The 24,768-nt window shown below is 45.9% G+C and overlaps 1 protein-coding gene across 8 annotated transcripts in view; it reads right to left on the minus strand.

Moving 5' to 3' along the window:
• ATR (ATR checkpoint kinase) overlaps positions 1–24,768 on the minus strand; it is a 168,738-nt gene that overhangs the window by 135,814 nt on the left and 8,156 nt on the right. The window lies entirely within an intron of this gene.

Genomic DNA, 24,768 nt, shown 5'->3' on the forward strand with positions numbered 1-24,768 from the left:
TAAATATCCAAATGGCTCTTGGCAGAAAAAAGGTTCCCCACCCTCGTTTTGGAGATAAAGACTGTTATTTATTGATAAAATGATATCTGGAATTTGCTTCAAAGAAATCTGAGTTAGAGGAAGAGGGCCATGAATTGATAATTATTGGGTGATGAGTACATGGGAAATCAATATACCATTTTTTCTTTTTTTGTATGTATGAAATTATCACAAAAATTTAATAAAGGGTTAAGAAAAAAATATATATATATTGCATCTTAGGACCAATCAAGAAAAAATAATAAAGAGATAATATAATAATTAAGAAAAATGATATCCTAGAATTTTTTTTTTAATATATTTTATTGATATTTTATAGAGAGGAAGGGAGAGGGATAGAGAGCCAGAAACATCGATGAGAGAGAAACATCGATCAGCTGCCTCCTGCACACCTCCCACTGGGGATGTGCCCGCAACCAAGGTACATGCCCTTGACCGGAATCGAACCCGGGACCCTTCAGTCCGCAGGCTGACGCTCTATCCACTGAGCCAAACCGGTTTTGACGATATCCTAGAATTTTGAATTAATTTAACTTAAACTCCATGATTTGATGTAAACCACCACAGAACACAATATAAGAGTATAGTAGGAAGTCTCGGTTCCACCACATACTATGAGTCACTCATGCAATCAACAGTCATTCATATAATCAACAAACACTTATTTTGAGCACCTATTATGAACCAGGCAAAACATCAGAAGTTTCTGTTGGGAAGTTGAAAGATACAGATTAGTGGGGAAGAGTGATAAGTCAACCTAGCCCTCTAACCAGGATGGACTGTAAGATCATTCACCAAAAGACTTAACACAGGAGGAGGTACAGGTCTGGGGACAGAAACAAAACCAGTTGTATTTTTATTTACTCATTTGATTTTAATCCTCATCCAAGGACATTTTCTTTGATTTTGAGAGAGAAAACATCAATGATCAGCTGACTCCCCACACACACCACAACTGGGGCCTGGAAAAGAACCCAAAACTTAGGCAACCGAAACATATGGGATGATGCTCCTACCAGCTGAGGCACACAGGCCAGGGCCAAAACCATTTTTAGAAATACTGAGTTTAAGGTCTCAACGGAACAACTAAGTGGGATGTCCAAAAGACTGTCAGAATTACACTTCTAGACCTCAAAAAATATCTAGTCTAGAGATATAGATTATCATTATATAATACCTACCAAACAAGCTAAATATCCTTTGTATTATTTCATTTTTGACAAGCAATAAGATAGGGATATTAAACCTTAATATCATAATAGGTGCTCAATAAATGTTTGCTGATTATATGAATGACTGTTGATTGCATGAGTGACTCATCCTATGTGGTGGGAACACAGATTTCCTACTATACTCTTATATTGTGTTCTGTGGTGGTTTACACCAAATCATGGAGTTTAATTTAAATTAATTCAAGATTCTAGGACAGTGGTCGGCAAACTCATTAGTCAACAGAGCCAAATATCAACAGTACAACAATTGAAATTTCTTTTGAGAGCCAAATGTTTTAAACTTAAACTATATAGGTAGGTACATTGTTATTAACTTAATTAGGGTACTCCTAAGCTGGCCTTTGCTAAAAACTCAAAGGGCCCAAAGAACCGCATGTGGCTCGCGAGCCGCAGTTTGCCGACCACTGTTCTAGGATATCATTGTATATGAGAAGATTGACATTCATAGAAACTATACTGTATAATCTACCACTAGAGCTAGAGCTAGCAATAGTGGAAGACTGGATATGAATGCAAATTATAATAAGCCAAAGAGACATTCCTAAGTTAAGATTAGAGAAGCCGTGAAAGAGAAGGGAAAGGGTACTGAGAAACAGAAAGAAAAACCATGAGAATGTTTTAGCAATTTAGGCTAAAATTTCAAGGAGGGAGATATCAATTGAAGCAAATAAAGTTAGTTTGTTAAAATGTCCTTTGAGCCCTGCCTAGTATGTCACATTGGTTAGACCAATGGCCCGCACACCAAAGTGTCCCAGGTTCAATTCCTGGTCAAGGGCACATGTGGGAGGCAACCAATGTGTCTCTCTCACATAAATGTTTCTATCTTTTTCTCCCTTCTTCCCTCCTTCCCTCCCTTTCACTCTAAGAAAGGAAAAAATATCCTTGGATGAGGATTAACAACAACAAAAATGTCCTTTGAATTTTTTATTATGGTGAAATAGGTTTAACATAATATTTACAATTTTAACCATTTTTCAGTGTACTCTTCTGTGGTATTAAGCACATTAGCATTGTTCAACTATCACCACCATCCCTCTCCAGAACTTTTCATCTTCCCTAACTGAAACTATATTCATTAAACAACTAGTGACCCAGTGCACGAAATTTGTGCACACTAAAAGGGGATTAATTAGAGAAAATAATTTAATATTGCTATTTGCCCTTTCTCTATAATATAAGTGTCAGAGATGAAAGAAAATTAGTAAAATGTATATGAAAACCTTCCTCCTATCAGAGTCTGGGGCACACCACAGGACCCAGAGTCAAGTCGCAGCCCACCCACATGCACCTCAAAATCGCGTGAGACCCAGACCTGGTCTGACCCCCCCCCCCCCTTCAATTGGGCTAGATCCAGACCCGGCCAGTCCCACCCTTGTCAAGCCCTGCCAGGCAGCGGGCATAGCCTCAGGTCCCCTGGCCTGGCGCCAGGACGGGGGGCATGGCCTGAGGTCCCCCAGCCCAGACCGGGGCGGGGGCGTGCCTTGAGGTCCTCCATCAAGCCCCGCCAGGTGGGGGACACGGCCTGAGATCACCTGTCAAGCCCCGCTGGGCGGGGGGCATGGCCTGAGGTCTCCCGTCAAGCCCTGCTGGGTGGGGGCACGGCCTGAGTTCCCCCGACCCAACACTGGGGGTGCACCTTAAGGTCCCCTGTCAAGCCCTGCTGGGTGGGGGGCACGGCTGAGGTCCCCTGTCAAGCCCCACAAGGTGGGAGATGTGGCCTGAGGTTCCCCGGCCTGGCACTGGCTGGGGGAAGCAGCCTGAGGTCCCCTAGCCCAGCACCAGGACAGGAAGCGCACCTTGAGGCCCCCTGTCAAGCGCTGCCGGGTGGGGCACAGCCTAAAGTCCTCTGTCAAGCCCTGTTGGGTGGGGGGGGCACAGCCTGAGGTCCCCCATCAAGCCCTGCCAGGTGGGGTGGTGTGACCTGAAGTCCCCTGTCAAGTCCCACCTGGTGTGGGGCGCAGCCTGAGGTTCCCCGGCCTGGCGCTGGGGCGGGGGGAGCAGGCTGAGGTCCCCTAGCCCAGCACCAGGATGGGAAGCGCACCTTGAGGTCCGCTGTCAAGCCCCGCCAGGTGGGGGACATGGCCTGATGTCCCCTGTCAAGCCCCAAGGGGGGCGGGGGAGGGCATAGCCTCAGGTCCCTGCTGATTGCTCGTTAAGGCTCCTTATGGGAACTTGGCTAAGCTGTGGGTGCATCCATCTTTGTGACAGAGTGATGGTCAATTAGCATACTCCCTCTTTATTAGATAGGATAACTCCCCATTTCTGCCTTAACTCCACAAGCCTTGGCAACCACCATTCTACTTTTTGTCTCTATAAATTTGACTACTTATCCTATATAATAAAAGCCTAATATGCAAATCGACTGAACGGCGGAACGACCGGTGGAACAACTGGTTGCAATGACGTGCATTGACCACAAGGGGGCAGATGCTCAATGCAGGAGCTGCCCCCAGCCCGCAGGCCCCAGGCCAGCCAAGGCAGGTGGCAGCAGTGGCTCCACGATTGCCCTGGCAGTCGCCCTGCAGAGGGAAGCGACCAGCGGCAGCAGGGGTCGGGGCAGGGCAGCAAGCAGGCCAGTGCCACCCCAACCCCGATTGTCCCGCCGGTCACCTCCCGCAGAGGGAGGCATTGCCTCCCGCAGAGGAAGGCAATGAGCGGTGGCAGCGGGGGCAGGCCTGGCAAGTGGGTGGCACCAGGCCAGCCAAGGCGGGTGCCAGTGGGGGCCCCCCAATCGCCACACTGGTTGCCCCATAGATAGGCCCTGATCACCGGCCAGGCCTACGGACCCTACCCATGCACAAATTTCGTGCACTGGGCCTCTAGTGTCATATAAGTTGAATCATATATTTGTCTTTCTGTGACTGACTTATTTCACTTAGCATAATGTCTTCAGTTTGTCCATGCTGTAACATGTGTCAGAATTTCCTTCCTATTTAAGGATGAATATTCCATTATATTTATACTAGTGGCTCAGTGCACGAAATTTGTGCACGGCGGGGGGGGGGGGGGGGAGGGCGGGTGTCCCTCAGCCCGGCCTGCACCCTCTCCAATCTGTAACCCCTCAAGGGATGTCCAACTGTCGCAGTCGGACATCCCTCTCACAATCCGGGACTGCTGGCTCCTAACCACTCACCTGCCTGCCTGACTGCCCCTAACCACTCTGCATGCCAGTCTGCTTGCCCCCAACTGCCCCCCCACCAGCCTGCTCACCCCCAACTGCCCCCCCCCACTGACCTGATCGCCCCCAAATGACCCCCACGGCCTGCTCAAGCCCTGCCAGGTGGGGGACACGGCCTGAGGTCCCGTCAAGCCAACTGCCCCCCCCCTGCTGGCCTGCTCACCCCCAACTGCCCCCCCCCCCCCGCCGACCTGATCACCCACAACTGCCGTCCCATCCTGGCCTGATAACCCACAACTGCCCTCCCCTCTTGGCCCCTAACTGCCTCTACCTCAGCTCCGCCACCATGGCTTTGTCCAGAAGAACGTCTAAAACAGGGGTGGGCAAACTTTTTGACTCGAGGGCCACAATGGGTTCTTAAACTGGACCGGAGTGCCGGAACAAAAGCATGGATGGAGTGTTTGTGTGAACTAATATAAATTCAAAGTAAAGGAGCGGAGGGGAGAGCAAGAGAACCGGATAGAACAGCCAGATCCAGCCCGCGGGCCGTAGTTTGCCCAAGGCTGGTCTAGAAGGTCTCCTGGAAGGTCTCCCCGTCTAATTAGCATATTACCATTTTATTAGTATAGATAGAGACCTGGTGCACGGGTGGGGGCCGGCTGGTTTGCCCTGAAGGATGTCCCGGATCAGGGTGGAGGTTCCCTTGGGGAGCGGGGCGGCCTGGGCGAGGGGCTGGGGCAGTTTGCAGGCCAGCCACGCCCCCATGGGGTGAGGGTCCCCGCTGGGGGTGTGTGGCCAGCCTGAGAGAGGGGCCGATGGCTGTTTGTAGGCTGGCCACACCCCCCAGCGGGGACCCTCACCCCATGGGGGCGTGGCCAGCCTAGGTAAGGGGCTGAGGGCCGTTTGCAGCTGGCCCGGGCAATGGCGACTCAAACCTCCCGCGCGCCCAGGACGGCTGCATGTCCTCTGCTCACAGGCCCCTCCTTCAGCGCCCACCAGGGCCTGCTCCGTGTTCTCCACTCACAGGCTCCTCCTTTGGCACCTGCCCAGGCCGGCTCCATGTCTGCTGCCCACAGGCCCCTCCTTCGGCAGCCGGCCCGAGCGGGCAGGAAGCTTGGCTTCCTCCATTGCCAGTGGCAACCCAAGCCTCCCGCTCGCTCTGGCTGGCTCTGTGGTCACTGCCATCTTTGTCCCACTAATTTGCATACTCAATGACTGGCTGGTGGGTGTTGTGAAGTGACAGTCAATTTACATATTTCTCTCTTATTAGTGTAGATACCTTATTTTGTACATTCATCTCTCCACAGACACTTGAGGTTGCTTCTATCTTTCTACTACTGTGAATAATACTCCTATGACATGGATGTATAGATATCTGCTTGAGTGCCTTTCGATTCTTTTGGGTGTATACCTTGAAATAGAATTGCTGGATTATTTGATAATTCTGTTTAATTTTTTGAGAAGCTCCCATTCCATTTTCTATGCGACTGCACCATTTCACATCCAGCAATGCACATGGGTTCCAATTTCTCCGATCTTCACTAACACTTGTTATTTTCTGCTTTTTTAATATTAGCCATCTTCATAAGTAAGAAGTGGTATCTCATAGTGGGTTTGATTTGCATTGCCCTAATTATTAGTGGTACTGAACATCTTTTCATGGGCTTTGTGGCCATTTGTACTTCTTTGTAGAAATGTCTATTCAAGTCCTTTCCCCATTTTTAAATCAGGTTTTGGGGTTTTTTTTGTTGTTGAGTTGTAGTTCTTAATATAGTCTGGATACCTGATGTATCTTTATCAGATATTTGCAAACATTTTCTCTCACTACATGTCTTTTCACTCTCTTGAGCCTGTCCTTTGAAACACAGAAGTTTTTAATTTTGATGAAGTCTATTTTTTCTTTTGTTGTTGTGCTTTTGGTGTCAAACCCAAGAAATCATTGCCAAGTCCAATATCTTGAAGCTTTCCCCTATGTTTTCTACTAAGAGTCTCATTTTTAGTATTAGATTTTACATTTAGATCCTTGATTCCTTGTAAGTTGATATTTTTTATGTCCTTTGGATTTTAAAGTTTTAGTGTAGAGGTGAAGGCAGAAGCCAGATTGCAATGGGTTGAAAAGCAAACAAAATGTGAATAACATGCTCTTTCTAAAGCTTCACCATGAAATGGAGAATTGAGATAAGTGGTAACTAAAAGAATATATGGAGTCAAAAGGGTTGTGGTTTTTTTCCCTTAGATGGAAAGACTTGAGGAACTGATACTTGAGACTTAGCTTTTGCTTTAGTGACCCTGTATAAATCAAGAGATAATCCTTGTACAGAAAGGGTACTTCATGCATTAATATAGGAGGAAAGGATGAGTACAGATGCTATTAAGTTAATAAATTCAAAAGGCAAATAAAATAAGATCTACTGCTTCAAGGAACTCAGATTAGTTGCTGGGGAGAGGAAAGGAATGCACACAGAAATAATTGTAACCAAGTGTCATATACAACCAAAGTAGGAAATAATTAACTGCCTAGAGGAAGGCAACAGTTGAGGATTCGTGCAAGAATAGGCCTTACTTCCCCTGGCTGCTGGCACCGGCTTCGCTCTGGCCGGAGCCGCCTTTCCGCCTTCGCTCCATTCTGCCTTCGCTCTGGCCCAGAGCCAGCCGCCTTTCTGCCTTCCAATGCTGCCCAGAGGCCCTGAACGGCTGGGGTGGTGCAGAACGCATCCTGCCCCTGGCCACTCGGCGCCTGCATATGCAAACTAACCCGCCATCTTTGTTGGGTTCATTTGCATACTCACTCCTGATTGGCTGGTGGGCGTCGTGAAGGGTCACGGTCAATTTGCCTATTTCTCTTTTATTAGTGTAGATTTCATATAAGTAGCAATTTATAACTTCTATATCACTGTAAAATGCACATATATTTTCCCCATTATTATCTCAAATAATGCTAAAAGAGAAAATAAGATTGTTTTCTTGATTATTTAACCACAACGTCCAGTTCTAACTGATTGAATACAGGATGTATGGTGTTTAGTGATTAAGTGCTATTAAATAACTGGTCCTGGTACATAGTGAAGACATTTGTTGAATGAATGAATGATTCACAAGAATCTTCTTGGATTGTGTGATTCCTTAATCTTCTATACATATAAAGAGGTAATATGCTAATTTGTCCCTTATGGTGTCCCAGTCACAACCAGTCTCAGGGCAGGGACAGGGACGGGGACTTCCACCCCCAGCGCTAATGTCACGCTGCCTGCATGCGTTCCCACCCAGCGCTGAGGTGAAGCTGCCTGGCTGCATCCCCAGGTAGGGACGTGACACTGCCTGCATGCGTCCCCATTCAGCGCTGACATGACGCTGTGGGGGTTGAGGGGTGTGAGGCTGGGCTTGATGGGGGACCTCAGGCTGTGCCCCTTGCCCTGGCGCCAGGCTGGGGGACCTGAGGCTGTGCCCCCTGCCCAGCAGGGCTTGACGGGGGACCTGAGACTGCGCACCCCCACCCGGCACTGGGCCGGGGGACCTGAGGCTGCGCCCCCCGCCTGGAGGGGCTTGACAGGGGTGGTGCCGGCTGGGTCTGGGTCTCATCCAATGGGGGTGGGGCCGGCCAGGTCTGGTCTCCTGCGTTTTCGAAGTGTGTGCGGGTGGTGGGCGGGGACTTGACTCTAAACCCCACGGCGTGCCCCAGACTCTGACAGGAGGGAGATTTTATATACATTTTACTAATTTCCTTTCATCTCTGAGACTTCTATTATAGAGAGAGGGCAAATAGCAACATTAAAATATTCCTTCTAATTAATTCCCTTTTAATGTGCACAAAATTCGTGCACTGGGCCACTAGTTAATATATAACCTTCTGGGACCTATGGAGTTTGGGGTTATTCCCTGCCACTAGACCAGGCGTCCTCAAATTACGGCCCGCAGGCCACATGCGGCCCACTGAGGACATTTATCTGGCCCGCCGGGTGCCGCTGCCTGTCCTGCTTAGCAGCCGACTCGTCCCGGGCCCGCAGTGCGCATAGGAATTTGTTCATAGTTTTTTTTTTAAACTATAGTCTGGCCCTCCAACGGTCTGAGGGACAGTGAACTGGCCCCCTGTTTTAAAAGTTTGAAGACCCCTGCACTAGACCATGGGAGACTGTTTTATTTCTGCATGTATCCCCTGCAGCATCTAGAACTGTGTCTTGCTTAACACGAACAAACTACTAAGTTGCTGAATTTAACCAATGTTTACAAACTAGAGACCCAGGACGTGGGGTTCCTTGGCCCGGCCTGCAGGGATCGGGTCAAAACCAGCTCTCCGACATCCCCCAAGGAGTCCCAGATTGTAAGAGGGTGCAGGCCAGGCCAAGGGACCCCACTGGTGCACGATCGGGGCCAAGGAGGGAACACAGGAGGGCTCCAGGGCATGTCTGGCCCGTCTTGCCCAGTCCCGATTGGCTGGACCCTAGCAGCAAGCTAACCTACTGGTCAGAGCGTTTGCCCCCTGGTGGTCAGTGCACATCATAGTGAGTGCTCAAATGGTTGATCGGTTGGAAATTTAGTATATTAGGCTTTTATTATATAAAATAGTATAAACCCCGAGTATATAGAATCAATGAACAAGTAGTTATAGTTGTACACGAAAGCAAAAAAAGTTGGTGCTATATATCTTATTATTTAAGCCAGCACTGGCCAATCTATACTAATAATAGCCTAGGTGGTAGTGATGCCCTCAGGTCGTCACAAGATAGCTGTCACAAGATGGCCTCATGCACAGCAGAGGCGGGGCCCGGCGGCTGCTCCACACAGTGAGGCCTGGGGGTCCCGCAGCTCTGCACAGCGTGAAGGACGTGGGTGCCGGCAGAGGAGGCAGGTCGCGGCAGGGGAGGGCAGTTGGGGGCCATCAGGCCGGCAGGGGAGGGCAGTTGGGGGCGATCAGGCTGGCAGGGGAGGGCAATTGGGGGCGATCAGGCTGGCAGGGGAGGGCAATTGGGGGTGATCAGGCTGGCAGGGGAGGGCAATTGGGGGCCATCAGGCCAGCAGGGGAGGACAGTTGGAGACCTTCAGGCTGGCAGGTGAGGGCAGTTGGGGGTGATCAGGCCGGCAGAGGAGCAGTTAGGCATCAATCAGGCCAGCAGGGGAGTAGTTAGTGGGAGATCAGGCTGGTAGGCAGAAGCAGTTAGGGGCAATCATGCAGGCAGGCAGGCAAGCAGTTAGGAGCCAGCAGTCCTGGATTATGAGAGGGTTGCCTGACTGTCGGTTTAGGCCCAATCCCACACGGGCAGTCAGACATCCCCCAAGGGGTCCCAGATTGGAGAGGGTGCAGGCCAGGTTGAGGGACACCCCCCGCCCCGTGCTTGAATTTCGTGCACCGGGCCTCTAGTCTATAATAAAAGCACAATATGCTAATTAGACCAGATAGCTGAATGACCTTCCGGACATCCTTCTGGACTACCTTCTGGATGAAGCCGGGGCTGCGAGGGCCAAGTCCCTTGCATAAATTTCATACATTAGGCCTCTAGTAGATATATATAATGTAAGCCACATGTGTTAAACCTTAAATTTTCTAGTAGCCACATTAAGAATGTAAAAGAAACAGGCAATTTTAATGGTAGCAATATATTCAAAATTAATGCCACAATTTGGCTAGCAGCTACCATATTATAGGATATTTCAGATTTAAATATAACAACAAAATATATGTCTAAAATTACAAGATAACATTAACTGTTTTAGACAATGTCAAAAGATTTTGTCATTGACTAAGTGTAATTTGGTAAGTGTCATTGAAAAAACAGAATGAGAAGGCATACGGGGAGAGGAACTAGTACTATGGTTGGTGGTCAGTTTCCTCTAAAGCTTAATTGTGTATAAAGATAATGCATTCATGTGTTATCTTTAAAAATGGTTAATTATAATTCATTAGGTGTACTATCAAAATAAAGAAACCTCATGGGAGACTAACCATTTCTTATTTTGCAACCTCTACCATGAAAGTGAGCTAAAAGAGTTACTATTTCACAAATATACTGTAACAGATTTCCAAGCAAGATGGCAGTGTAGGTAAATGGGATGCTCAACAACCACATCAAAATTACAACTAAACTACAGAACTATCATTCTGCCGCCTGAAATCTGGCTGAGTGGAAGTCCTACAACTACCACATGGAAACCGATAGAAGGAACAGAGAAGTAGAATAGGTTGGTCCTACACCCATGTGTGGTGGATAAATATTGGGAGGGGTATCTTGGCTACAGAGTTCTCCCCAGCCCAAAAGGTTCCAGTGCTGGGAAGAAAGGTCCCCATAACTTTTGGCTATAAAAACCAGAGGGGATTGAGGCTGAGTGACACAAAGGCTGCTGGAGTCCCAGGCAATTCCTCTTAAAGTGCCCATTAATGGACTTACTTGGACTCACTTCCTCTGAGCTCCAACATGGGGGCAGCAGCTTAAACGGCATCAGGGACATAAGGTGAGAAACTGAATTGTCTGGCATCGGGATGAGAGCTGGGGGGCAGGGGGACAGCAGCTTTCTCCCAGACAGAAGTACTGGCAGAGGTTATTGTTCCTTTGATGAACCCTACCCCCACAGAATCAGCAGGTGGGCGCCATATCTGAGAATCCATCAACTTGGCCTACACTGTTCATTCCATTCTGGTGATTCCCATAAGCCCAGCCCCACTCAACTTTCAGGCCCATCGAAGCTGTTTCCAGTGGCTTTTCCATATAAATGACCTGTCTTGGCTCATGCTTCAGATTTTCCTAAAATCTCTCAAACAAAGAGCATCTGGCCCCTTACCTCTCACTAAGTGGCCCAGGCCCAGCACAAGCAGTAGCTGCCTTTGGTTTACACCTTGGCCTCAAGGAGCACTTCCAAGCCCAGCACAAGTAGCAGCCATCTGAAAAATTGATTTGTAGCTCATGTTGGGTGGCCCTGGACAGAACACAGGTGGCAACTAACCTTACCCTGAACCTCCTGGGAAGCCCCTGAACCTCCTGGGAAGCCCTAGAACCAGCACACCCAATGGACAGCTTCAGACCACTTTGTAGCGCCGCCACTCAGCCACCTGCACATGTAACACACTCAAGGAGTGGACTCAGTGGGCACCAGAGCTCTGTGGAAGTACATCCTGCTCTGTGGAGGAGACATCTGTACAGTTGATTGGACAGGGTGGTCAGAGTCAGTGGTTACAGCCAATCCTTGCAGCTAATTGGTCTGGGAGTAAATCCCTCCCATTGATGTGGCAACAGCAATCAAGGCTCAACTACAGAGTGATGTCAAAGGATTGGTGGCATGAGAGATCCCCTTCTTATTTTGGCCTCCCACAATGAAACTTTAACAACTTAATAAACTATAACCCAACAAACACTTTCCTGCTCAATATAGAGGCACATTGAGAAACTCATGCACTGAAGCATCTAAATGTGGGAAACAGGAATAAATCGGGAGGCGAGAAGGGAGGAAAGCTCAGATAATGGATGAAGCCCTGCAGCCAGGAGCCCATGGCTCAGTCTCGAGAGGGGAGGAAGCCAGTGGCACTTCCTTCAGCTGGGAGGAACAGAGGGTATTGGTGGGCACTTCAGCAGGTGAGTGGTGCAAACTGCAGCTAAGCCAGCTGAGACAACTAGATAAGGCCAGAGCACAAGGGTTCTGCAGCACGGCTGTCTGCTATCTTGGGTGGTGGTTTCAGACAAAAAAATGGAGCCACAGAGCCCTGCTGCCGCTAGGACTCCAAAACTTGCCTTCATTGCCCTTGGTATCAGATTGAGGAGCACATTATCTGTAAACCAAGAGCTACTGCAGCACAAACACTTTCTCTTTCTGTAATTGATATCTAGTTATGGGGCAGGGGACTCTGCAGAGGTTTGGGGTGGCTATTATAAGGAGGGAAAAACAAATTTCAACCCCAAGCAGCACAGCTATACTAATGGAAGCCGTGGAGGTCAACTCTGGGCCGTCACAGAGGTAAAAATCTTGTGATGCAGCATCACCTGCTGGAAAATACTAGAAAGACCTTCTCAGAAAAAGCAGCTAGAGAAGGGCCAATGATACATAGATGTCTAGACAGAGAAGACCTGCAAATACCATGAATAACCAACGATAATGAGGAAGCTCAAAAGAAAATGAAAAATCTCCAGAAATTAAACTGGTACACATGGAAATATGTCATATAAATGACAGAGATGTCAAGATTGCAATTCTGAAAATACTCAATGAGATGTGAGAAAATACAGACAGGCAATTGAATGCAGGCAGAAAACAAATCAGAGATAAAAAATGGTGGCAGAGTAAGTGGAAGCTACACTGACACTCTCCTGAGGCCAAACTGGAAATACAACTAAAATACAGAAAAAACACCCTGAAAAATTAACTGAAGACTAGCTGGAGAGAACCCTGATAACCAAGAACGGAAAGTGGAGACGGATAGAGGCACAAAAGAGCTGGCAGGGTTCCCACAGACAACAACTGAAGTTCTGGAGAGGTATCTCAGCTGTGAGGTGTTCCCACTGAGAACTCTGAGATCTAAACCCCAAGCTGAACCCCACAGCAGAGAGCACCAGAATTGAAAAAGGTGGCCACATAACACCTGGCTGTGAAAAGCAGCAGGGTTGCTGTCTGACAACCAGAGACAGATGGAAATGCAGGTGAGAGGAGTTAGATTGACACACAAGCATACAGGGGAGGGGTCCAGTGGAAAACAAAGGCAGGTGGAAAGTAGGCAGGGGCACAAACGGCACTTTGAGCAAACCTAACCACAGAAACCAACCATGCAGAAATAACAGGGTGTTTTTAGACTCAGAGTAGGAGGTATGTGAATCCAGGGAGGGGCTGCCCTAAAGGTGAACTGACTGTGTAGAAACAGAGAAAGTCTTGCTTGGCAAGAGTGACTTGGGGGAAACAAAGGACAAGGAAGTAGCTGCCCATCTATATATATAAAAGCCTAAGCAAACATTACAACCAGTCAACCAGTTGCTATGACACGCACTGAGCACCAGGGGGCAGAGGCTCAATGCAGGAGCTTCCCCCTGGTGATTAGTGCATTCCCAAAGCCAACCTCCCTCGGTCCCTCCCCCTGACCCAGTCCTCTCATCGGGACTAGGCGAGAGGGCCCCTATCGGCCCCGATCATCCGCCAGGCCGAGGGACTCCACGTGTGCACGAATTTGTGCACTGGGCCTCTAGTAGACATATAAATCCCTAGACTAAAAGGCTTCAGTGGTAACCCATTATAGGGTCCCCTCCCCATTCGAGGAGTCTGAATCTGCTTGCAATAAATTTTCACACTTTGCTTAAAAGCTTCTGGTCTGCGATTTTATCCTTCAATTGTGTGAGACACACTACCAGAAAGAACTTCAGCTCACCTTTCCGGGTATCAAAGGCATCCTCCTAAAGGGCCAATGCACAAAATCTCACATGAAGCCACTCACCTTGAGCTCCAAAAGAGGGAGGGCAGAGTGCACTGGAATTGTGTAAGCAGAAGCCAGTGTTGGGGGCTCTGGGGTTCGAGCTTGGAGGGTAGACACCATACTTTCCTGTTCTAAGTCATTGTCTCATGCTGCAGAGGGTATCTTTCACAGGCCGACTGGTGCTATCCAGGCTGTTTTTCCCAGGGGAGAAGAGTTGCCACACACTATTGGAAAATCCCTTGCCCCTCCCTATAGAGTTTGTGAGGCTCATTAAGAGACTGAGAATAGTTTTTTTTGTTGCTGTTGTCTAAAGTTTTACATATGTCTCTTTTTTCCCCAATTGAACCCCCCCCCACCAAGTCATTCCCCCCTGGGCAAGCCCCCACAGACCCAGTCCAGCAATTTTGGCTCAGTGGTTGAGTATCAACCTATGAAGCAGGAGGTCGCGGTTTGATTCCTGGTCAGGGCACATGCCCAGGTTGTGGGCTCGATCCCAGTAGGGGGCATGCAGGAGGCAGCTAATCAATCATTCTTTCTCATCACTAATGTTTCTATTCCTCTCTGAAATATATATATATATATATATATATATATATATATATATATATATATATATATGTATATGTATATGTATATGTATATGTATATGTATATGTATATATGTATATATTATTCAAAAAAAAATAGACTGAGAATAAAAATTAGCTTCCAGGCAGAAGCAGCTGCTCGACCCTATTGGAAAAGTTCTTGCCCCACCTGTGGATGATTGCATTAGGCTACTAAAGATTGAATCCAATCAGTCTACAAGCAGATGTAGGTCTCTGGAGGCTGTGAGTCTTTGCCTGATCTAATTAGTCAGAAACCGCATTACACACTGACCTACACTAGAGATTGGGAGGCATAGCAGATCTACCTAATACTTAGTCACAAACCCAAACAGGCAACAAAAAAAAGCAACCCCCAAATGAAAGAACAGGAGAATTCTCCAGAAGAAGAGCTATATGAAATAGAGATAAGCCCTAGCTGGTTTGGCTCAGTGGATAGAGTGTCAGCCTGCAGACCAAAGGGTCCCGGATTCGATTCTGATCAAGGGCACGTACCTTGGTTGCAGGTTCCCGCCCCCCAGCCCAGGCCCTGGTCAGGGCTCATGCAGCAGGCAACCAATCGATGTGTTTCTCTCACATCAATGTTTCTGTCTTTCCCACTCTCTTCTACTCTACCTAAAAATCAATAGAAAAATATCCTCGGGAAAGGATTAACAACAACAACAACAACAACAAAAGAAATTAACCACACACAGAGGTCAGAATAGTGATGGCAAAGATGCTCAATAGCATGAGAAAAGATATAGTAACTGTGAAGAATGACATAGCACTAATAAAGAACAGACTGGAAGAAATACACAGCGGATTAGGGGAAGCTGAGAATCAGATCAAGGAATCAGACGATTGGGTAGAAAAATATGACACAGAGAACCAAAAAGAAAAAACAATTACAAAACAGGAGAACAGCTTAAGGGAGCTGTGGGACAATGTGAAATGTAACAATATTCACATAATAGGAGTGCCAGAAGGGAAAGAAAGAGAGCAAGAGATAAAGAATATGTTTGAAGAAATAATGGCAGAAAACTTACCTAACCTGGTGAAGGAAAAAGCCACACACGTTCAGGAGTCACAGAGAGTCCCAAGCAAGAACCCAAACTGGCCCAAATCTAGACGCAGCATAATTAAAATTCCAAAAAGTAAAGACAAAGAGAGAATCTTAAAGGCAGCAAGAAAAAAGCAAACTGTTACCTACAAAGAAGCTCCCATAAGGCTGTCAGCTAATTTCTCATCAGAAACTCTACAGGCTGGCATGAAGGGAATGGCATGAAGTCCTCAAGGTAATGAAAATCAAGGATCTGAAACCAAGATAACAATATCCAGCAAGGCCATCATTCAAAATAGATGGTTAAATATCAAGCTTCTGAGACAAACAAAGGCTAAAGAAGTTTATCCCCACCAAACTAGCACTGCAAGAAATGCTAAAGGGACTGCTATAATGAAAAGAAGAAATAGAGAAACCTGGGCATACAGAATTAAAATGGCAATAAGTACCTATTTTTAATAACCTTAAATGTAAATAGATTAAATGCTCCAATCAAAAGACATAGGATACCTGAACGGATACAAAAGCATGACCCAATTACATGATGTCTACAAGAGACCCATCTCAGAACAAGACTCACACAGCATGAGAGTGAAGGGATGGAAAAATATTTTCCATACAAACGGAAAAGAAAAAAAAAAATCTGGAGTAGCAATACTCATACATACCTAACAAAATAGACTTCAAAATGAAGGCCATCACACAAAACCACAAAGGTCACTACATAATACTAAAGAGATCGATCCAACAAGAGAATATAACCCTGGTAAACATATATGCACCCAATATAGGAGCAGCTAAATATACTGAAAAAAACCCAACTAACTTCTAGAGGACTGTAAGGGAGAGACTGAAAACAATACAGTCATAGTAGGGGACTTAAACACCCTACTGACTTCATTGGATAAATCTTGCAGACAAAAAATTAACAAGGGAACAGTGACTCTATAGCACACACTAGATCAGATGGACTTAATTGACATTTATATAACATTTCACCCAAAGCTGCAGAATATACATTCTTCTCAAGTGCACATGGATTATTCTCAAAGATAGACCACATGTTAGAACACAAAACAAGTCTCTAAAAGTTCAAGAAGACTGAAATCATATCAAGCATCTTCTCAAATCACAATGGAATGAAATGACAATAAAAAACACCCAAAAACATTCAACTGTGGAGGCTAAATGTTATTAAACAATGAAAGGGCTACCAATGAGATCAAGAAAGAAACCAAAAACTTCCTGGAATCAAACAAAAATGAACACACAACAACCCCAAATCTCTGGGACACAGCAAAAACAGGGAAGATCATAGCACTACAAGCCTACCTCAAAAAAAGAAAAAGAAAAAAGCAAAGAAAGGAAAATAATAAACTAACCCTACAACTTAAAGAATTAGAAAAAGAACAACAAAAAAAGCCCAAAGTAGAAAGAAGAAAAAAAAAATTGGAGCAGAAATAAATGACATAGAGATTAAGAAAACAGTAAGAAAGATTAATGAAGCCAAGAGATGGTTCTTTGAAAAGATAAACAAGTCTGATGAACCCTTTGCCAGACTCATTAAGAAACAAAGAGGGTGGACCCAAATAAATAAAATCAGAAACAAAAGCAAAAAAATAACAACTGACACCACAGAAATACAAAGGATTATAAGAAAATACTATGAACAACTATATGCCAACAAGCTAGAAAATGTGGATGAAATGGACAAACTCCTAAAAAGAAAATACAACCTAGCAAAACTGAATCAGGAAGAATCAGAGCATCTGAAAAGGCCAATAACAACTGATGAAATAGAAGCAGTAATCAAAAAATTCCCAGCAGGCCAACTGGCATGGCTCAATGGTTAAGCGTCAATCTATGAACCAGAAGGTCACAGTTTGATTCCTGGTCAGGGCACATGCCCAGGTTGCAGGCTCAATCCCCAGTTGGGGAATGAAGGAGGCAGCCAATCAATAATTCTCTCTAATCTTTGATGTTTCTATCTCTCCATCTCCCTTCGTGTCAGAAATCAATAAAAATCTATTTTTTAAAAAAAGCTCCCAGCAAACAAAAGCCCTGGTCTGGAGGGCTTCACAGGGGAGTATTATCAAACATGCAAAGGAGAACTAACACCTATAACTCCTCAAACTATTCCAAAAAAATCCCAGAGGAAGGAATACTTCTGAGCATTTTTTATGAGGCCAACATTTATCCTAATTCCAAAACCTGATAAAGGCACTATAAAGAGAATTACAGGCTAACATCCCTGATGAACATAGATGCTAAAATTCTGAAAAAATTATTAGCAAATCAGATCCAGCAATATATTAAAAAGATCATACACCGATAGGAATTGGCCTAAAGAGAAATCTTTAGCCCCAGCAACCAGAAACTGAGAAACAGTACACTACAGACGACTGGAATCATAAGCCAGCCAAAGGAATGACACTCCACTTTTTTCACTTTTCTTTTTTTTTATTATCCCTTTTTTCTTTTTTTTTCTTCTTCGTTTTCCTGTTTTTGTTTCTTCCTTTTTTTCTATTTCTTTTCACATTATTTTCCCATCACTATTTTTTATTTGCTATTTTTAATTTTTTATATAATTTTTTAAATCAATTTTTTGTAAATTTATTATTTTTTCTTCTCATTCTCTTTCTTCTCATCCACTTATTCCCTTTCTACTTCCTCAATACTAAATTGAGGTCCTCCCCATATTCATCCAATTCTTAATCTTATTTTCACTATATAAGCTCAGCCTCTACAGATTCTGCCCCAATCCTCTTTGCTGGGTGTGTGGTGCTTTTTTTGTTGTTTTTTTTTTTTTTGGGGGGGGGGTTTATCTATTGGTTCTGTTGTGTCTTACCCCCACATACATATATATATTCTCCTTTTTATTCCTTTGTCTTTTATCACTTATTTTTTTCTCTCTCTTTGATAGCATTTGTGCTTTCTCTTCTCTGCCCTAATTCCCTTTGCTCAGGTGGTCACTTATATTGGGGTTATTGGTGTCGTGTGTACATTTGTGCTGAGTTCCCTCTGTGTTGTGTCTTATTGAGGTGAATCTTATCCTGTCTGGTCAAGGGGCTTGAGAGCAAGCCACATTACCAGACACCTAGAGAGGAAACACCATCCACGAATGAGTCAATAACACACCAGACCCAACTATAAAAGCAGGAAGAATGTGGCAGTGAGGGAAAGAGCATGAATGAGTGAGGGAGTAAAAGGAGCGTATGGTCAGGTGGGGTGTGGGGGTGTGTGTGTGTGTGTGGGTGTGAGAGAGAGAGAGAGAGAGAGAGAGAGAGAGAGAGAGACAGTGAGGCACAGTTAGATCCCACAGGACCTTCAGGGGCAGGCTAATCAGGCTCGCCTAACTAGGCAGCTTCTGCTACCATTGCAAACAGTACCGGGAAGCCAGCTTGTCCTTAGAGACCTAGCCTTTTTGAAGGGGAGAGCTGCTGTAACTGGGTTCCCAGCCTCAACTCCACCCAGAGTGCCCTCAGATAACACCTGGGACTCTACAGCCACCCCTGCCAGGGACATGCTACCTAGGCTGTGATCCCACGGTCAACGAGGCTCCAGCCACCCTGGGCACAGGCTCCTGTGAGTTCAGAAGCAGGCTCCCCTCTGACTGGCCCAACGCTTTAGTCCAGGACACTGCAACCACATGAACAGCAGACACGTGAGCAGCCCGCTCCTGTCCAAGGAGCAGCAGCCCCGCAAGCAACCCGCCACAGGCCTAAGAGCAGCAGCTTCACGTGGCCTGCCCCTGTCCAAGGAGCAGCAGCTGTGTGAGCAGCCAATTCCCCCATCTGAGGAACAGCAACCATGCAAGCAGCTCGCCCCATCCGAGGAGCAGCAGCCACTTGAGCAGCCCACCCACTCCTGAGGAGTGGCAGCCCCATGCAGCTGGCCACCCTCTGAGGAGCAGCAGCTGCACGCAGCCAACACACTGCACTTATCGGAAGAGCAGCAGCTGTACCGCATGAGCAGCCAGCCGCCTTCCAAGGAGCAGCAGCTGTGCAAGCAGCCCGCCCCCTTCCGAGGAGCAGCAGCTGTGTAAGTAGACAGTCCCTTTCCAAGGAGCAGCAGCTGCACGAACAGCCTGCCCCCATCCGAGGAGCATCAGTTGTGTGAGCCGCCTGCCCCCATCCGAGGAGCAGCAACTGTGTGAGCAGCCCACTTCTGAGGAGCAACAGACACACGAGCCGCCGGCCCACATCCGAGGAGCAGCAGCTGTGTGAGCAGCCTGCCCACATCTGAGGAGCAGCATCTGTGTGAGCAGCCCACCCCCTTCTGAGGAGCAGCAGCCACACGAGCACCCTACCCCCATCTGAGGAGCAGCAGCCACATAAGCAGACCGCCCACGTCCAAGGAGCAGCAGCCCTGTGCAGTCCGCACTGGTCCAAGGAGCAGCACCCACACACAGCCTGCACCTGTCCGACGAGAAGGAGCTGGGTGAGTTGCCCGTCCTTGTCCGAGGAACATCAACAGCAAGAGCAGCTCACTCCCACGCGAGGAGCAGCAACCGCATGAGCAGACCACCCCCCCATCGGAGGAGAAGCAGCTGCACGAGTAACCCGCACCCATACAAGGAACAGCAGCCCTGCAAGCAACCTGCCCCTGTCCAAGGAGCAGCGGCATCACGAGTAGCCCGTCCCATCTGAGGAACAGCAGCAGCACACAGCCAGCCCCCATCTAAATAACAGCAGCAACGCGAGCAGTCCGCCCCTATCTGAGGAGCAAGAGCCACGGGAGTAGCTGGCCCCCGTCCAAGGAGCAGCGGACATGAGCAACCCGTCCCCATCTGAGGAGCAGCAACCTCCTAAGCAGCCCAACCCCATTCAAGGAACAGCAGCTATATGAACAGCCTCCACCACCACCCAGAGGAGGCACCACTGCTGTGAACAGCACCCACCAGAGGAGCCGCTGCAAGCTGAGAAGCAGCTGCTACCATAACCACCCGAGGAGTAACTGCAGCCAGAGAAGCCACTGCCACCCAAGGAGCAGCCCTGCACAGCTCGACATCTAGATCAGTCGGTGAAACCAAAAATGGGTAGACAAAGATACCCCCAAAGGAAAGAAAAGGAGGAATTGCCAGAGAAGAAGCTAAGTGAAACGGAGGCATGCAATATGTCAGAAAACGAATTCAGAATAAGGATCATAGAGTTCATAAACCGAATGGAATAAAAAATCAACACCTTATGTAAGAATCAAGAAGAAATGGATGAAAAAAATTAACAACTTATGTAAGAATCAAGAAGAAATGAAGTGATACAGCTGCAACAAAAAACACCACGGAAAGTTTCAACAGTAGAGTAGGAGAAGCAGAGGACAGAATTAGTTAACTAGAAGACAGGGAAGCAAAACACAGCCGAACTGAATTGCAACTGGAGAAAAAAATTAAAAGACAGAAGGAGAGCTTAAGAGAGCTATGGGACAACATGAAACGAAGCAACATACGAATAATAGGGAAGCCAGAACAACAGGAAGAGGAACAAGGGTTAGAAGAACTATTTGAAGAAATAATGTCAGAAAACTGCCCAGATGTGGCAAAGAAAAAAGTCACACAAGCACAGCAAGTCCCAAACAGGATGAACTCAAAAAGACCCACAAAAAGACACATCATAATTACGATGGCAAATATTCAGGGCAAAGAGAGAATCTTAAAGGCTGCAGGAGAGAGACAGAAAGTTACATACAAGAGAGCTCCCATTAGATTATCAAATGATTTCTCAAGAGAAACACATCAGGCCAGAAAAGAATGGAAGGAAATTTACAAAGTGATGCAAACCAAGGGACTGAATCCAAGAATATTCTATCCAGCAAGGTTATCATTCAAAATTGAAGGGGAAATAAAGAGCTTCACAGACAAAAAAATGCTAAGGGAGTTTATCACTACCAAGCCAGCAATGCAAGAAATGCTAAAGTGACTGGTGTAAAAAGAAGAAATAAAAAAGTAAGAAGGAACACAGACACAAAAAATAAAAATGGCTACAAATAAGTTCTTTCAATAATAACTTTAAACGTAAATGGACTAAATGCTCCAATCAAAATAAATCAAGTGGCTGAATGGATTAAAAAACACGACCCATATATATGCTGTCTACAAGAGACCCACCTCAGAAAAAGGGACTCATACGGACTGAAAGTGAAGGGATGGAAAAAAATCTTTCAGGCAAATGGAAATGAAAAAAAAGCTGGGGTAGCAGTACTTATTTCTGACAAAATAGACCTCAAAGTAAAGGCCATAACAAGAGATAGGGAAGGCAACTTCATAATAATAAAGGGATCGATACAAGAGGATATAACCCAGATAAACATATATGTATCCAATGCAGGAGCACCCAAATACATAAGAAAACTCCAGGAAGATATCAAGGGGAGATGGACAACAATACAATCATAGTAGGGGTCTTTAATACACCACTGACATCACTGGATAAATCCTCTAGACAAAAAATCAGCAAAGAAACAGAAATTCTAGAAGACTCACTAGATCAGATGGACCTAATTGACATCTTCAGAGCATTTCACCCCAAATCCACGGAATATAAATTCTTCTCAAGTGCATATGGGACATTTTCAAAAATAGACCACAAATTGGGTAACAAACAAAGTCTCCCCAAATTCAAAAAGACTGAAATTATATCAAGCATTTTCTCAGACTACAATGGCATAATATTAGAAATAAACTACAATAAAAACATTTCAAAAAATTCACACTTGGAAGCTGAATAACATGCTATTAAACAAGGATTGGGTTATCAATGAGATCAAAGAAGAAATTAAAAACATCCTGGAGACTAATGACAATAAAAAGACAAGAATGCAAATACTATGGGACACAATGAAAGCAGTGCTGAGAGGGAAGTTTATAGCTCTACAGGCCTACCTCAAAAAAACAAGAAAAAATGGTAATAAGTCATCTAACTCACAACTCAAAGAATTAGAAAGAGAGCAACAAGAAAAGCCCACAGTGAGCAAAAGGAAATATTAAAGATCAGAGAAGAAATGAATGACATAGAGACCAAAAAAACAATACAAAAGATCAATGAAACCAAGAGCTCATTCTTTGAAAGGATAAACAAGATTGATGAAACTCTAGCCAGGCTCACCAAGAAGCAAAGAGAGAGGACCCAAAATAAACAAAATCAGAAATGAAAGAGGAGAAATAACAAGAGACCCCACAGAAATAAAAAGGATTATTTCAAAAAATACTATAAACAACTCTATTCTAACAAACTAGACAACCTGGAGGAAATGGACACACTCCTAGAAAAATACAACCTTCAAAAACTTACTCAGGAAGATACTAAAAATCTCAATAGGCTGATAACTATGGAAGAAATTGAAGCAGTCATCAAAAAGCTTCCAGCAAACAAAAGCCCGGGGCCAGATGGCTTCACGGGAGATTTTTACCAAACATTCAAGGAAGAACTAAAACCTATCCTCCTGAGAAACCAAGATGGCGGCATAGGTAACCACCTAAACTGCTGCCTCGCACAACAATTTCAAAACTACAACTAAAAGACAGAACAGACATCATCCAGAGAACCAGAACCACAGGAAGGCTGGCTGAGTGGAAATTCTACAACTAGAAGGAAAGAGAAAAGCTCACGGAGAATCAGAGTAGCGGCAAAGGGCTGACGTTCGGAGACACGTCCGTGCACAGAGAGGAAAGGCGGCTGAGTGCCTGGCTGATTTTCTCTGGTGGGAGAGGAAAGGAAGCCCCTGACTGCACTGAACCCCAGTTCCGACTGCACTGAACCCCAGTTCCGGGCGAAACCCCGTGGACCCAGGCTCATACAGGGGGAGTCTGGACTGTCAGGTAGAGAGAAAGGCACAAGGAGACTCAGAGACCCGGGGAAGCTGCGGCGGGCAGGGATCTGGAGGCGTGCGCGTGCGAGTGCTCGCAGAGAAGATTGAATGCAGAAGTTGCCGCAGGCATTCCCTAGCAGAAGGGAGTCGGAAGCTCCTGAATGCAGTGAACCCTAGTTCCAACTGCACTGAACCCTAGTTCCGGGTGAGCCCCTGGGGACCCACGCTCTTACAGGGGGAATCTGGACTGTCAGGTGGAAACTCAGGGAAGCCGCAGAAGGCAGAGGTCAGAAGGCGCGCACGCAAGGGCAGGGCTGATGGGAAGTCAAGACTGTCTGCTCCACCCTGAGACTCTGCCCCATCCAAGCTGAGCACAGAGGCTTTTTCAATTTGGCAAGTCTAATCTTATAAGGCTGTCTCCAGCAACCAACTTCTCCCAGCGTAGACACAGCTGATCCTCACGGCCAACTGGCCTGGAGATCAATTCCTCCCAGTGATACCAATAACAATCAAGACTTAACTACAACAAGGCTGTACACACAGTCCACAAAGGGGTGCGCCAAGAGTGTCCACCTCAGGTTAACTGGGGAGGCCGACCCACTGGGCCATATAGGAAACCTAGCACACAAATCTACCCTACCAACTCAGGGAAGCAACGAAAATGCGGAGACAAAGAAACAGATCACAAACGAAAGAAATGGAGGAAAACAAAAGACTGGATATAGAACTCAAAACCACGGTTATAAGGCTTTTCAAGAATATCCTAGAAAAGGCCGATAAATTTAGGAGACCCTTGAGGATATGAAAAAGGACCAACTAGAAATTAAACATACACTGACTGAAATAAAAAATATTATACAGAGACCCAACAGCAGACTAGAGGAACACAAGAATCAAGTCAAAGATTTGAAAAACAAAGAAGCAAAAAACACTCAACCGGAAAAGCAAAAAGAAAAAAGAATCCAAAAAGTTCAAGATAGTGTAAGAAGCCTCTGGGACAACTTCAAGTGTACCAACATCAGAATTATGGGGGTGCCAGAAGAAGAGAGAGAGCAAGATACTGAAAACCTATTGGAAGAAATAATGACAGAAAACTTCCCCCACCTGGTGAAAGAAATAGACTTACAAGTCCAGGAAGCGCACAGAACCCCAAACAAGAGGAATCCAAAGAGGACCACACCAAGACACATCATAATTAAAATGCCAAGGGCAAAAGACAAAGAGAGAATATTAAAAGCAGCAAGAGAAAAACAGTTACCTACAAGGGAGCACCCATACGATTGTCAGCTGATTTCTCAACAGAAACTATGCAGGCCAGATGGGAGTGGCAAGAAATATTCAAAGTGATGAAAAGCAAAAACCTACAACCAAGATTACTCTACCCAGCAAAGTTATCATTCAGAATTGAAGGGCAGATAAAGAGCTTCACAGATAAGAAAAAACTAAAGGAGTTCATCACCACCAAACCAGTATTATATGAAATGCTGAAAGATATTCTTAAAGAAGAGGAAGAAGAAAAAAGTAAGTATAAAAATTATGAACAACAAATA

This window comes from Plecotus auritus (genome assembly GCF_963455305.1).
Source record: "Plecotus auritus genome assembly, chromosome: 2".
NCBI lineage: Eukaryota > Metazoa > Chordata > Mammalia > Chiroptera > Vespertilionidae > Plecotus > Plecotus auritus.